At 38.5% G+C, this 15,486-nt stretch overlaps 1 pseudogene; it reads left to right on the top strand.

The window, feature by feature from the left end:
• Positions 1–5,975: 5,975 nt before the first annotated feature.
• On the top strand, positions 5,976–12,636 carry LOC147899876 (uncharacterized; annotated as a pseudogene).
• The last annotated feature ends 2,850 nt before the right edge of the window (positions 12,637–15,486 follow it).

The following is a 15,486-nucleotide window of genomic DNA, read 5'->3' as shown; positions in this document are numbered from 1 at the left end:
GTGAAGTTAGGATCCGACGACCATAAGGATAAAGAAAAGTGACCATAATGTCCTTAACCATGTCCATGTGTTATCATGCCAGTCAAAGCCACTGGGAGCTGAAAGGATTTGTCTGTGTCCTTTGAACGATTGCGTAATCTAGGGATGGCTGTCTTCTTTTGGTCCATCTTATCATGGATAATGCACAAGTATGTCTGAGGATACATTTCAGAAAATCTGCACCGTGTAGTACACATTTCTACAATTTTTTGTTGTAACATGTGCTTTCTTCTATCTTCCATCAACTTATTACGTTCATTTTGGCATTTTGTCGCTGCAAGCTGAGCCTTGATTGCACTACATAAACCACACTTAGAGAATTCACTTGTTTTTGACAAAGTTACATGCTTGAATTTAGAGTTCCATATGTGGTTGAACGTGGAAGTTGACATCTCCTTACAACCCAAACTATGCTTTAACTGCATGTTAACCTCATAGAGAAAATCAACCTGCTTGTATATATCCGGTATCACCAACTGTGTTTCCCTTGATCCATCCTGAAGTGTTCTACTTTTGTGTGGCATACGCTCAGAATTGTTATCCACAAAATCTTGGATTATGGCTCTACCCAGTTCTGTGTGATCCCAACCTCTCCGCACAATTCCTTTATTACCATGCATGCACCTTCGTATACCAATTTCAAATTGCTCCCTACATCGATAAAATGTTGTTTTTGGAATACCATGCATTTCATACCATGCTCTACAACAAACTTGAATACCATTCAATGAAAAGACATATTTGAACTGCCCATTGTCATCTTTTTCACAAGCAACCCCAAGAGTGTCATATACATAATTGGTGTGAGCCTCCAAACTTTGGCCCCAATTATTCTTTATGCGTAATTTGGATATCATTTGATGATCGGAAAATTGACAACAATTTTGTTTACAACAATCAATCATAGATACTTTTGTGATTGCATCCCTTGTGAGTCTAGATGATGCTAATGGCATGCCATGTTTTTTAGCTTTCTGCTTTATCATGCAGTAACGCCTCTTTTTTGTGGATTTTTCCATTGGGTCCTCATCTTCCATGTGCTTTTTCCTAGAACCACTTGGAAAATTCATGGTGTCATCGATTCTTAATGAAGTTCCATCTAAAAAGGTTATTTGTGCAATGGGCCATTTTATTAAGTGGATGGTATCGATGCCTGATACATCACTATGATACTTTTCAATTCCCACACCTAGATTACCTTCACCAAGCATCTCAAAATTTATAGGTTCAAATGGGTAGACATACAAAACAACACCCTCTACAATGCTCTTGGTTTTCTATTCATCCCATATTAAAACTTTATTGTCCTTCCATGATTCTCGAATGGAAAACTCATCATATTCACATAGAGGTTCAACATCAATGGTATCTGATGTTATATCATTCATTGGTACAATAGCTCCATTGACATTGTCCACAAAACTCATTGATCGTGCTTTCCAACGAACAACACTACCCAAAGCCTCATAGACTAAGAATGCATCCATTGTAGGAAATGGAAGAAGTGCACTTTCATCCATACAAATATCGATCGCCACCGATACATTGTTTTCTCCCAAGGGCACACCTTGGCACATGTCATCATGTGATGTAGAGAATATTGTCCCAATGGCAACAATCTTTCCACTGACAAGCAAGTTGACTTTAACTCCCACTTTCAATGTGGCACCTGCATAGTACATATTATTTGTTATAGTTTAATATTGATATCTGATGGTGTGACTTAGGATGAAAATGCTTTACAAGATTTCATTGCAAGACCAAATCTTCCTAAACCTTGGTGCTTTAAATTTTAGGTAGCAAAATTTGGCTACATGGCCAAATCTTCACAGACCATGGTGCTTTGAAAGGGAGATAGCAAGATTTGTCCACACAACCAAATCTCTTGAGACGCTGGTGCTTTTAAGAAACCATCAAGATTTATCCACACATCCAAATCTACTTAGACCTTGGTGCTTTGAAAGAAGCCAAATCTCCACATACCCTGATGCTTTGAAAGAAGCCCACAAGATTTGGCCACATGGTCAAATCTCCAGAGAACCTCGTGCTTTGAAAGGAGCCAACAAGATTTGGCCACATGGCCAAATCTCCTAAGACACTACTGCTTTGAAAGAAGCAATAAGATTTGAAAGAAGCAATAAGATTTGCTCAGACCTTGGTGCTTTCAAAGAAGCTAGCAAGATTTGGATGCACGGCCAAATCCTTCAAGACCTTGGTGACTTCTTTCAAAGCACTGAGAAGATTTGGTTGTGGCGTCCTTTCAAACTTGGGGAGATTTGGTCGTGTGGCCAAATCTTGTAGGCTTCTTTCAAAGCACTAGGGTATGGGGAGTTTTGGCCGTGCAACCTCCTCTTGCATGCTTCTTTCAAATCATCAGGTTCTGGGAGATTTGGCCGTGTGGCCAAATCTTTTAAAGCATTAGGGTTTGGGAAGATTTTGCCATGCTGCGAAATGTTGCTAGCTTCTTTCAAATCAATGGGAAGATTTGGCCACATGGCCAAATCTTCAAACGTTAAATCTAAAAATTGAAAATTCAGATTTTAAAATTTAAAATTTAAAGTTCAAAATTCAAATTTCAAAATTGAAATTAAAAATTCAAATTTCAAGTTTCAAGTTTCAAATTTTGAAATTCAAATCTAGAGATCCTACTTTCAAAAAAATCGTACATGCTTTTCATGATTCATGCTATTACACTTTAAAATCATACTATTACTTTAAAAGCAAACCAGAAAATCTAAAACTATTAAAAAAACAAAACTTTAAAAGGCAAAGCTAAACAAACCTTTTAAACCAAGCATAAAAAGTAAACCTATGAGAAGGAATTAAATTCATCTTCATGGAGGATCAAGTGCTAGGCTCACCTTGTTCTCTCCCTTTCTAGATCTCAAATGTGTAACTGGGGTTGTTTCAGAGCCTAAGGACAATGTCTTAGATGGGGCAGTTCTTGGAAAACACTCCTCCACCCTTGGTTAGCTAATTGCAAGCAAAAAAGTTCAAAACTATGTCAAAATAAGAGGTCCCGGGAGGCTCACCATCCCAGATTTGTCCTAACAGTGTGCACTTAACTATGTAAGTTTTAAAATTCCATTACCAATGAAACTCTCCATAGATTCCACACTCAATAGTGGAATTAGAAAGAGGTCTTTTTTTCTTTTTTTTTTGGGCTCTACATGCTTTTGGGGAGATTACTCCTTCCCCCAAAAGTATGCTTTTTTTGGGGACCTCTTCCCTCCCAAAAAATGGAAGCTGCTGTGGGCAGCGGAAGCCGGCCGGGCCACCGCTCCTCCTCCTTCTCATGGGACCTCCTCTCCGTCCCTCCGACGGAAGCTCTAGTCGAAGCCGAAAGGATCGCCACCGCTCCTCCTCCTTCTTCTCACGAGACCTCTTCTCCCTTGCTCATGCTCTGCTGTCCTCACGGTATTCCTCTCCGTCCCACCAACGGCTCGCTCTCTTCTCTCCGTGCTTCTCCCCTTTGGCTCCTCTTCCGTTTGCCAGCAAGAAAGACAACTCCTACAATTGCTATAGCTACTCTCTCTATAGCTCCTACAATTGCTTGAAATCCTAAGAGCATAAGCTCACGAACAACAATGGCTACTCAATCATCCAAGCAAGAAAACGAAAAAAATCAAAAGTGTACCTAATTCTTGCATCTTCTCCATTTTTTCCATTTTGAAACACCACGATTTGAAAGAAAGAGTCTTGTAAAAGTAGGAATCTCGAAGTGTGATTTGAAACTAGGGTCTTTATTATATGATTTGACTTTCAAATCTTGAAATTTGAAATTTGATTTTTGTATCTAAGATTCAAATTTCAAATCTGAAATTTTCAAAATTCAAAATTTTGAATTTCAATTTTAAATTTTGAATCTAAAATTTTGAATTTTGAATTTTGAAATTTTCAGATTTGAAATTTGAATCTTAAGATTTGAATTTTGAATTTTAAATGGGGAGATTTGGCCATGCGGCCAAATCTTCTTGGCTTCTTTTAAAACATACAAGATTTGGCCATACAGCCAAATCTTCCTAGACCTTGGTGATTTGAAAGAAGCTATAAATACTTGGCATCACAACTAAATCTTCCTAAACCTTGCTGCTTTGAAAAGATTTGTCCACATAGCCAAATCTTCTTAGACACTCGTGATTGGAAAGAAGATGGCAAGATTTGGCCGCATGGCCAAATCTCCCTAGACCCTCGTGATTAGAAAGAAGCTAGCAAGATTTGGCCGCACGGCCAAATCTCCTTAGACCTAAGTGATTTAAAAGAAGTTAGAAAGATTTGACATCACAACCAAATCTCCTCAAATACTGCTGCTTTGAAAAGATTTGGCCGCATGGCCAAATCTCCCTAGACCCTCATGATTAGAAAGAAGCTAGCAAGATTTGGCCACACGGCCAAATCTCCTTAGACCCAAGTGATTTTTAAGAAGCTATAAAGATTTGACATCACAACCAAATCTCCTCAAATACTACTACTTTGAAAAGATTTGGCCACATGGCCAAATCTCCCTAGACCCTGGTGATTAGAAAGAAGCTAGCAAGATTTGGCCACACGGCCAAATCTCCTTAGACCCAAGTGATTTTTAAGAAGCTAGAAAGATTTGACATCACAACCAAATCTCCTCAAATACTGCTACTTTGAAAAGATTTGGCTGCATGGCCAAATCTCCCTAGACCCTCGTGATTAGAAAGAAGCTAGCAAGATTTGGCCACACGGCCAAATCTCCTTAGACCCAAGCGATTTTTAAGAAGCTAGAAAGATTTGACATCACAACCAAATCTCCTCAAATACTGCTACTTTGAAAAGATTTGGCCGCATGGCCAAATCTCCCTAGACCCTCGTGATTAGAAAGAATCTAGCAAGATTTGGCCACACGGCCAAATCTCCTTAGACCCAAGTGATTTTTAAGAAGCTAGAAAGATTTGACATCACAACCAAATCTCCCCAAATACTGCTGCTTTGAAAAGATTTGGCTGCACAGCCAAATCTCCCCAAACCTTAGTGCTTTGAAATGATTTGGCTGCATGGCCAAATCTCCCCAAACCCTAGTGCTTTGAAAAGATTTGGCTACACGGCCAAATCTCCACAGACCCTCGTGAATAGAAAGAAGCTAGCAAGATTTGATCGCATGCAAATCTCCCCAAACCCTAGTGCTTTGAAAAGATTTGGCCGCACAGCCAAATCTCCATAGACCCTCGTGATTAGAAAGAAGCTATCAAGATTTGGCCACACGACCAAATCTCCCTAAACCCAAGTGATTTAAAAGAAGCTTCAAAGATTTGACCGATTTGAAAGAAGCTAGCAAGATTTGGTTGCACGGCCAAATCTCTCCAGATCCTAGTGCTTTGAAAGAAGCCCACAAGATCTAGCCACAAGGCCAAATCTCCCCAAACTTTGGTGCTTTGAAAGAAGGCCATATGATATGGCCACACATCCAAACCTCCCCTTCTAGTGCTTTAAAAGAAGCCCATAAGATTTGGCCGCACGACCAAATCTCCCTAGTACAACCAAATCTCCCTAGAATCTAGTGCTTTCTCAAATCTACTAATATGTCTAGTGTCAATTCTGAATTCTATTTCAGATATGTTTATCGATAATGTGTTTTTTCTAACATTAGAGATTATAAAGATGATACTTTGTATATTGCTTGGGTTTTTTACAGGAAAGACACAAATGTAAAGAAGGTTGAGAAAGTTGTAAGTGGATTTGGAGAAAAAAGCATACCTTGGTACTTTGACATATATAGTATTGAGGGAGCACAGTTGACACGAGTTCACTTATTTGTTTTGTTACCTAATAAAAGTGCATACACTTCTGTTGGATCAGTACATCAAATCACAGAAGATGTGGTTGGAAAAGAGGGAGATATTGGATTGTTGATCATTATAAATCAAAATAAGAAATTCCTCTTGGATCCCAGTGATTATGAAGCATCTCGTATGAAGTCTGATGTAGATGACAATATGCACTCAAGAGGCTAGATAAGTGTTGAATCAATTGATGGAAATGAAATTCACACGGTGACAACAATCATTGAATCATATCGCAAAGTTTCAGCAACATTAAAGAAGCGTAAGAGTGGGGAAGATAGTGGAGAAGGAACAAATAAAGGAAAGTCGACTATGGTTCAAGCACCAGGTGGTAGCGGAGAAGGGGCAAAGAAAGGAAAGCTAACTATAATTGATGTACCACAAGAAGTAACACCTCCAGAGGGTATGCTAGCAGTTGTGGAAAGAAGCAGTGGTAGTGAATTGGAGCCAAGTGGAAATGTCATAGGAAAAAAAGGGCAAAAGAGACCATCAGGCTTGGTGGAGTATGAAAAATACTACCCATTCAGATTGCATGCAACATTTCCAATTCCAGTTGCAAGATGTCAAAAATCTCCTCCAAGCTATGTATATAGAGGGTTGCACAAAGAGCATGTGGAGAAGCTTGCTGCAGACTTCGATTATAACTCTAGGCCTCCTGCTGCTGTAGCAGATTTAATGCCTTTCAATCCTGAAACAAAGCAGCCCCTAGAAAGGGTAGATAAAAAGGATTTAACCAAGTGCCACTACTGGATACTATCTAGACAACATTCAATATATGCTGCTAAAATATTCACATCTAATGATGATAACAGCATGGCCCAAAGAAAGAACTACTACCACACCCGCCAGGCGAGGATTGTAGTCAATTGTCCCGCATGCTTTTGTGTGGAGATATCAAAGATGGCAAACCTGGAGTCTCAAAATATCTTGAGACAATCTCCATACATTGATATACTTAAGCAGGTGAGGGGACAATGGATTCTCTTTAATAGACCCAAGAAAGTACAGCAAGGGCTTTCAAAAGGACATCTAGATCATGAGAATTGGGATGTAAGTACAAATTTTAATTATGAATCATTTTTTACAAGTCTGTTTTCTTAATTATTGCATTCTAATGGATTCATATATTTTGCAGGCTTTCATTGACACTAGCAAGGTAACATTGGGCAATAGCTTTGCCACGAAGGATGTACATATGATAATCACAAGCGATGCCATTTATGATGGCTGGATCTCCATCCTTGAGGATTACATTGCAGGCAAATATTCACAAGATGGAAAATGCCGTAGGCAACCCACAGTCTCAATGTTTAGATGCTTGCGTGGATTGAGTGAAGATCAAATTGGTCAAATTCAAAATGACATTAAGGAAGGTAGAGTAATCATAGCTAAAACAAAGACTGATGCCATGATTCTTGATATTGAAGGACGAGCTATGCAGATCAAGAGAGATGCTGCACTACAAGAAGAAATTTATATGTTTATATCGGCAGAACGACCTTCTTTAATTTTAAAAAATTGGGATGAGTGTAGATTACATTTTAAAATTACTCCAGAATTGTATCATCGGATTCGTGGTTGCTCTGACTCATGGTTAAAATTGAAGCTTCAACAGAGCAAGGAAACTCCACCATTGCCTGATGCTGCAAAGGGGTATCTAAGGTGGATTATGGGACAAAGTGAAGGTGCAAGTCATGGACCGAATTCCACCCGGCCTTGGAGGTTCTACACAGTCGGTTTAAACATGGAGGGAATGGAATTTATACATAATGTGTACCAAGAGCCAATGGCAATGTATGTAATGTATGGACCAAGCAGAAGTAGAAATTGGAACGAGGATCGCTTTGAGTGTTTGTTGAACTTCTCCCCCAGTGCAATTCCTTCTTGTGGTGTTCTTGACCATGAATCATGTATCATGTTTGAAGAATGCATTAAATAAGACATGAGGACAATATAAAATACACTTTGGTTGCCTTAATTTTGAAACTGTAGATATATTTGTCATTGGATCTATGGATGGCTTAATTGCCTGTGTACTGGTAAGCAAGGAAAAGCATTTCAACGATATTGAGTGCTATACCAATGCACAATGTAAGCCATCAATATATGTTGCAGATGAAAAATATGAAAAATCAAGTGGTGTAGAAGAATCAGGTGACGAGGATGATGATGATGAGGATGATGATGATGAATTTGAAATTGAATTGTCCTTGAAAACAAAACGTTCAAGTATCATGAAAGACATGATCATGCGTTTCTGTCGAGAAGATGAGTATGTATTGAACTTGTTCTCTGAGGGGCTTGCTGCAATAGAGTCTCTTTCTTGTAAGAGGCGTGTTGTTTCAGTTGTTGAGACTTATGAGGAGTTGGCAAAGGTTGAAAGTATATGTTGCACGTATGCTTACAGTAATCATGAAATTCGACAATGGGCTGGCTTGCAACAAGAACCAATATTGGCAATAGAGGGGGTACCAAAAGAACATGATACAATTGAAGGTGGAGGGGATAAAGAAATTGATACCATACCAAGACAAAAAGAGCTTCAACCCTTCAATGAAGAGCAGCGTGAGCATTTACAAAAACACGCTTCAAAGTTTTGGGAAACAGAAGAGGAAGCAACAGGTCCTTGAAATTGTCCTTTTATACGGTGTTCGTGTTTTCCATATGTTATCTTGCTATATTCTCCATATGATGTATTAATTTCGTTCCAAAGATCTTTTAATATTACTTGGAAATTTCTTCTATCTCATTGCCATAATTCAAACATTCATATGTATTATTGAATATGTTTAATTTTCTGTATTTCATGAAAAGATGTGTTTGCATGTTGTAATACCTTCGGATTGTGATACACATCCAAATTTATTTATGAGTTCATAAATGTTAAAAAGTGTGTTGAGTCTTGATCGTGATGAATGAATTAGTGTAAATTGTTGTTTCTATCCTTATTCACTTCATATGAATGCTCAAATATGTTTTGGCCACTTGGCCAAATCTTTTTTTAGTGGGAACACTCGGGAAATGCTAGATAATGTTGGACTCCACTCTATCTATTACACAAAGGTTTTTGGCATTGTAAGGATATATAGTTTTGGGGATTAAAATAACTTGAAAGGGTATAGATTCAACAACTTTAGGGGGTATACTAAGCATATGAACATGAATGCTTTCTTTTTTTTAGTAATCCAATTTTGTTTTGAAAAAGAAAAACATGAATGCTTTCACACAAACAAATTGCATTGAGAGCACACAACCTAAAGTTTGAAAATTTAGTTTTCCATCTCAATCTTCAGTTTGTTTCTACTTATGAATTTCATTTCCTTGTTTATCAACAGATCTTGGCCATCTCAATTTCACATCGCTAGAAGCATTGCCTGTACATGTGACACCTGATCCAATGATTCGTTATGTGCCTAATTTGAACATTAGCATGCAAGTTCCAAGCTCAACATGGTTGATTGAAAACGTTGAGGATGCAATGTCTGGAGTTAATGTTCCATTGACAAATGTGGATGCAAGCTTAGAAGGTAAAGGAGAAGATGCAATGTCATTGTATGAAGCCATGGTGTAGGAAGAAATCTTAGAAGGTAAAGGAGAAGACATAATGTCACCCTCAAAAATAATGTCAAAAGAGGTGATAACAAATATAAGACTAGCAGTGATAATAGATTTGAAGGGGTTATTGCTTGAGCATTATTTTTCGAAGTCAAACAAACATATGAGCTTGCACAATGGGAAGCATTGGCTTGTTCTCCGTCCTGGGTGTTTAGAGTTTCTACAATGGTTGCTCAATCACTGCCATGTTGGCATTTGGTCCACTGGAGGAGAAAAGGGCACGGTGCAACACATGCTGGACACTTTGGAGCATCATGTTAACAGAAAGTTACATTTCTTCATGGTTTGGGGTGCGATGGCATGCCACAAACATACAAAGAGTAGAATCATTCGACCAAATAGGATGAATGTGGAAGCGGAGTTTAAACCATTAATGAGAGTGTGGTGTTATTTTAAAGAGGAATGCAAACCAGCAAGAACAGTGTTCATTGATGTTTCACCTTACACGGGTTGTGTTAATCCAGCAGAAAATTGCATTTTTCCTACAAAATTTGATATAGATTGTGGTGATTCTAGTTTGCTTCATGAGTTATTACCATACCTACAGATGCTAGATGATGCTGTAGATGTGCGTAGTGCCATCTCTTCTAATAGATTTGGTCAAGCTCCGATTGTCGAAGGGCATGATATGTTCTATTATTTTCAACCAGTGATCCTTGAATTCAAAGAAAAAAACAAAGAAGTGCTCGAAAGGATGAATGTTGAATCTCATATGTCTACTCGTAGTTCAAAAAAAGACACAGAGAAAGGTATTACTTCACCTGTAACCAAAACTAGAGTGAGAGGGACTTGTTCGACTACAAGAAGTATGGTGCATGCTCAACATGTTACATTGAATGAAGAGGAAGAATGCATGCTAGGAAAAATTGCCAAAATGGGGCCATTGAAAGATAGTGAGGCTAAACGCTTTGCTATGGTTCTTGGATGCAAGGAAAGGGGAATCACTGCCGATGCTGCAAGGGAATTCTTAGCCAACTTGATTTGATTTTATTGCATAGACAACCCTTAGTGAATCTGAGTGATCTTGTTAATTAGAGTTGCAGACACAAATGCTCAGCTAAAACATTTGTACCTACATTTTGAATTATATTTGGACACTATTTGGTTAGATTCGATTTGCAAAACATTATGTTTCAATTTGTTTTGTGAAAGAATTAATAGACATTGAGTTAGTACCTTGTCCAAAAATTGCTCTGTGCTTTGTGATGTGAGTTTGTATTCCTCCACTAAAAGAATGATTCTTTGATTTTAAACATATGATAGGTGTTGCAGATTGTCCTGAAAAGTTGAAGAGCTATCTTATTACAAAATTTGATCCTGCATCCAATGGTGTATGGAAACATGAATTGCCCATACCCATTGAGCACGTGTTCGAAATGAATGGCATCCATTATGAAGTAAAGAAATCAACAATACCTGGGGCAGGATATGGTCTTTTTGTACATACGAGCATCAAGAAGAAACAAGATTTGATGGTATATAATGGTCCAAAGTATGATTATAATACTTGGAGATCTCTCCTCAAGTTTTTCCCAAGGATGAAGACTTATGTTATGTTTGAAGATCCATTCATTGAGCCATTGACAGATGTGAAATGTATTGTGGGAGATGTATTGTATGGAAACATTGCTGGATATATAAATAGCTCAATGTATTATAAAGAAAGAACAAATGTTATATTTGTATACATCCCTAAACTACCACCTTGGGCTCAAAAGTCACAAGGAGATTTGAGTGCCCATGCCTACATTACTATGCAAACCATAAAGGATATCTCCTTCGGAGATGAGTTACTTTGTGAGTATGAATACTAGTATGGAATTGTTAATGATTATGTTAAACGATGTGGTGCAAAATTGGCTATGTGTCAATGGTTTTGATTATATTTAGCACAAGAAAGCATTTTTAAAAAAGGTTTTTATCAAGACCACGTCTCTGAGTTTCACGAGCTCTATTGTGATGGAGAGTTTCACGAGCTCTATTGTGATGGAACGGTGTTTTTGAACACCACATTTATATGATGGATGTCAAAGCTCTACCATAATCCTATTGCTGCATATGTCAATACTGCAATTTATCAACATAGAAACCTATGCATTTGGCATTAATTTGATACATCTAATATACCAAATAAAAATTGACAGTTGTTGCAAGTTTAATTTTATTTTTGAGCACCACATTTATATGATGGATGTCAAAGATCTATAACAATCCTATTGCATATACCAATAATACTACAATTTAATTTACTCCAATGAATCTTCCTAACGCAACATCTATAAATTGGCTTTTGTTTGTGGTTTTGATGCATATGAAACAACAAACATCTTTCTTTCACTAGCAAATCAACAAATGTTTTGGCCATGGATCCATGTTCACATCTATTAAGGCCTTTTGCCATAGCAACATATGGAAGCTTGTTGCTTGGGTTGTAGGAATTGGGAAAGTATTGTGCATGGTCTAGTCTCCCCCAACATAATTGAAACTTGGGTTCTCAATAGAGCTAATGTTTCAATAAAAAACATCAAATTTTACTTTTGAAGTGACTATATTTTATTTCGTGGGAATTGGGATTTTCCCAAATTCTCTAATATAGTGTTAATTGCCATTGCCAGTCCTTTCCACAACCCTAATGGCATGAAGTGGTCATCTGTAAAGGCCCTCGTCTTAAATGATGATTCAGTTAGTATATGGGATTCGAGCATAGTTGCCGTAGGACACGGACGGTGGCCCATTTCACGGTGTTATAACCAAGCCATGAAAGAGAATGTAGCCTACATCTGGGAGATGGTTTTTGCAAAGAAATGTCACTCTGAAATTCCCCAATACTATGCAAAGATGCTATATGCAAAGTTTGTGCTTGGGCGTGAAGTGGACTTTGACTCAATGACTCGAGTACGCAAGGAACCACATCCTCCAAGCGCCAGACCCGTGGTAGCCGAACCTCCACAAAATGTCGGTAGTCCACTGTCAGGTGAATATAATATTTAAATATGTTGAGTATTTACTTTCGGGTTTTTTTGGAGAATTCCAATCCAACATCAATTGATAAGTTTGTATGTGACCTTATTGGACATGTAGCCTCAATGAGGACCTCTATATGAATATCAAAGAGGAAGTTAGAGAGGCAGCATGTGTCGAGCGAGATGTCACGTTTTCTATCGCAACTATATGAGATACAACTATGGAGCATCGACAGGTGCTGCAAGAACTTGAGTGGGTGAAAAGTGACAATGAAAGATTGTATGCATTGTTATCTCAAAGTGGCCAACGGCTTGATATCGACAATGCATACATGAAGATGTCCCTAATAGCAGCCAATTATTCTCAACAGATGTGTGATGCACAAGCTGCCTTGCAACATATCAAAGAAGGGGTCATAGTCTCAGAAATCAGTCGCGATTTTATTGGCCTTGCCGTATGCAAACCATCCACGATACCTGCATAATTACAATTCATCGTGGACAGGCCATGTTGTCCAATCTGCCAACACAACAAGACAAAGCAACTATAGACACGCTTGATAGACGCGTAAAATAGCGGGTGTGTCTATAGGCGCAGTTAGAATAGTGAAAATACGAGCGCATCTAATAGCGCATCTATTTGTGCATCTAATAGCGCATCTATTAGCGCGTCTGCACTGTGAATTAGACGTGGATTTAGAAGCAAAGCAGAGAATACAGAAAGTGAGATTTTGGTGCAAGCTGATAAATGTACATCACTACTTTCCAAACATTGCCCATGATTACCAAGGCACATAATTTTAATAAAAACATCAATGCTTTTTGGCAAACCCACATATACAAAAATTAAGTGAGGTGAGGAGAATGAGACAATATGTAAAATAGTTTGCCAATATCAATGATGGGCTACGGTTCATCAATCTCATCCTCAATGAGATCAACCCTTGTCAAACTATCTACTTCAAAGTCCAAACCAGTGTTGAGATCTACAAATACATTCAGTCCACTACCACTTGTGCTACTCATGTGCTCATCGAAATCAGCATCACCAATGGTAGGCTCATCCTCACGGGCAATGGCCTCAATATCTATATCTCCTATCTCATGATCATCCTCCTCTCTCGTATCACGGTCATCATCACCTCCATGGCCATGATCATCCTCCATATGCTCCATATTAATAAATGTACTATACATCACTTTGGAACGTGGCATAATAGGTATGACATGCCACCACATATTATTATCGACCATTGGTTGATAGACAACCTAATTCAAACACAAATACAATCATGTTATTTTCCTTGCATGGAAGGTATCAAATATTTAAAAGTGAGTATTTTTATATGTGTGTGATATGCATCCCCTCGTCTCTCTCTGCTCTCTTTATTTCGTCAAGTAGCCAATCAACATGACTATCCTTTGGAAGTGCTCTTAGATGCTATGGGTATGGCACATGAGATCCGTGGTGTGTACGAAAGAGGACCCTTTCTCCTTGTCTTCTTGCCTTTGCATCCTCGTATCTTGTCACCCATCTTTTCATCACATCAATATTAAGCATGCAATAAAGGTTGATATTATTAAGCAATCCGTGTCTATTACTTTGCTCCATCCTTTCCCTTGAGGCACAATAGAGGTCATCCTTAGGTCTTCATCATCTCTGCATAGTCATGGGAGAGAGCTATCTACATCAACAAGAAACTCAGAAATATATACAAGTGACTCTTGTACCAACCAACCCTCGACCATGCTACATTTGGGCCTTGCATTTTGTCTCACAAAACCCTTCAAGGTCTTTATGAAGCGCTCGAGGAAGAACAACCATCGTGCATGTACAGTATTGCATATAGCAATCTCATCCACCACATGCACTATAAGATGTAGTTGGCGTGTGAGAATGTAATGTGGAAATGTCTCCTCCACTAAACAAGCCACCTCCACTGACATAACTCGAGCATTCTCAAGTGTGGTGGGATCTATATCCTTTGAGCTCATATACCTAGAAAGAAAAAAGTACACCATATCAGCAATATGAAAACCTTGCATGGAGCATTGACACGCTTCACATTTTATATCCTGTAAAGAACATCACAAGCTTGCCCATCTTGTAAATACAATCCTTCACGTCCTTTGATGCACTACGAGAAATGCTAGTAGGTAGTATGAACTGAACACACAAGGAATGGTTGATTAGTTGCTTCTAATTCACTCACAAATTTGGAAGAAAAAAGATATTATCCACATAAAATACTTGGAGCATCCTTTACCAATCATGAGATTTCAAGCCATATAATTGCTCTACACCTCTTTTCTTGCTCTTTGTGAAGGCCCTCATAAAACACCTCATGCGTCTAGTGGGAGTACGAATTGTAGTGATAGCTCACTTCACCGCCACCATCTCTAGCTTTGATAACCTCCATGGTGCATGAGGTAAAAAGACATGCCCATTTGGCCTCTCTTGTGGCCAAGCTTCATGTATCCTCCCTGTGGTGTGTAGATTCTCCCTTATGCATATGAAATCTCGTGTCCATTCAAATATTTCCAAATGGTAGAGGCCACATTCTTAAAGATATGCATGGGATCAAGCAGGTGATTGATCTTGAGGTGGGACTTATATGGTAGTCGATAAAAGATGGAGTATCTAAACAAAAGATCGTGTTAGCATGCAATCTTTATTTCCATTCAATATAACACACAATAGTTACAAATCCTTATCGACTCATGCCAAGTGATAGAGTCATGGAATTGTCCCAAATTCTCATCCAATCTCCTGCAGTGAGTGATTATGGGGGAAATTCATTCCAAGGGGCCACATATCTAGGATGATCAAGAGGGAGAAATCGATGGTGATTCTCATAAATGACCTTATTCAATGCATCTGCCTGTGAGGTGTAACTATCGAAGGATCACAAATAAGACATGCATGGTAACCCGATGTAGTGAGACCTGAATAATAGAGGCAATTAAGAGTTCAAAGTGGGTTCAGAGTACCACATCAATTGCCTACTCATCATTAAAAGTTCAATGCTTACTTGAACACTTGCCATAGCCTAAGAAGTCAT

The sequence above is a fragment of the Dipteris shenzhenensis genome, chromosome 7 (assembly GCF_047967505.1).
Source record: "Dipteris shenzhenensis isolate YYH24624 ecotype China chromosome 7, Dip_SZ_1.0, whole genome shotgun sequence".
Lineage (NCBI taxonomy): Eukaryota > Viridiplantae > Streptophyta > Polypodiopsida > Gleicheniales > Dipteridaceae > Dipteris > Dipteris shenzhenensis.
This window is presented reverse-complemented; position numbering and strand designations above follow the sequence as displayed.